The following is a 1,633-nucleotide window of genomic DNA, read 5'->3' as shown; positions in this document are numbered from 1 at the left end:
GGTTGCAAATGAGATGGTCACTGTATGAGGCGACATGATCCATTCAAAGGCAGGTGGCTCCACTGCCTCTCTGCCAGGTAGGGTGCTGTCATCCTTTGCTGCAGAGCTCAAGTCTGTGGTGCATGAAGTTTCACTTCCTCAGCAAACACATTGGCCCACTCATCAAAAGTCCTGTTGCCTCCTGGGGTACTTCTAACCCAGGCTCTGACATTAGCACACACATCACCACTTATCTTTTCTCAAGACCGCAGAGGCTGCTATCCTTGGGTGAATCCCTCACTTTCAACACAGTAACACCCCTCCCACCCCACACTCCATCCCCTCCCTCTCAGGAACATGTGGCTACATTCCCGTCCCACACAAAAATCCAGATAAACATATATTAAAGATACTTAACAACTTTTGTATTGGTCCATGCAAATATAATACCTTTAACAAACTCTGAGACCAGAAGCCTAGAATTTCCAGGAGGAGAGGTGGGCAAAGTGACCTTTCCATCCTCTGAGTGTCTCTTCTGACAGGGAATAGGTATAGAAATTAATAACTTGGATATTGTGTCCTGAAGGTAAATTGCATAATACAGAGTGAGCAGGTAGATCAGGGATTGTTTCAGAAATTACCCTTATGTCATTGTCAGCCTAAACTCCCTCACACTGAAGCCTGGCCCAACCCTCTAAAAATGACATGATAATCATTGACCCCTTTGCCAGGGCTCTCAGAAGAGGTGAGAGGGAGCAAATTCTGCATCTCTTAACTGCCACTGGCCTCTCTAAATGAACCCAAACCTGTCCTTGAGACCCCAACAAGTTAAAAGGGTAACTTAGGCTGCAGCTTGCACAGCTAATGACATTTCCAGATGAGAGGACTCAAAAGGCAGAACCCTTCAACTAGCCAGGGCCTTGTGCTAAGCTTGAAGATTTGGATTCAATGCTCCATGTTGATTCCCTCCATGGGGCTGCCTCCAGGAATCCAAGCCCTTTAGATGGGAGCTGGCTCTTGGAATTTTGGGCATCAACAGCTGCCCTTTGGTGACACTGTGCCCACTCCATACCAAGGTGCCAGCTCAGCCATGCACTTTGTTTACCCCAACATTGAGTGCAGGGATGTAGGACTTGGTGATGGATAATCACCAAGGATTACCAGGGAGCCACATCCCTGTTGCATTCTGTTATTTATGGCTCCTCCCCAAACACAACTCTAGAAAATGTGAATAATGCCTCCTGGAGTTGATCCTTCTGCCCCTACACTTGGGCCTTGAGTGTGGCAGAAAAGCACTAGAAAATTTTCTCTTGGAATAGATCCTCATCTGCCCATCATCATTTAGCTAATAGACCTTCCTGCTTTTGAGGGCCTTCTTTATTTCGTATGTGGGAAAGAGTTAGGGAAGGGGAAGGGGAACCAGGGCTAGAAGCCAAGCTAGAGTAAGAAATCCTTCCAGTAGTGTGCAGACATTTTGGGCAGATCTTTTTGTAGCCACCCCCTCATGTGCACACATCGTGTTGGACTACCTCACCACACACCTGTGTGTCTTTGAAGATAAGCACAGATCTGGGAGTGAGGTATAAGTTGTTAGGTTCCTCCTACCTGACTGCCTTTAAGCTAGGACATTGTTTTCCTTCTGCTTTCAGGCTTG

Source organism: Gorilla gorilla, chromosome 4 (genome assembly GCF_029281585.2).
Source record: "Gorilla gorilla gorilla isolate KB3781 chromosome 4, NHGRI_mGorGor1-v2.1_pri, whole genome shotgun sequence".
Taxonomy (NCBI): domain Eukaryota; kingdom Metazoa; phylum Chordata; class Mammalia; order Primates; family Hominidae; genus Gorilla; species Gorilla gorilla.
The sequence above is the reverse complement of the archived record's forward strand: the minus strand, read 5'-3'. Positions refer to the sequence as shown.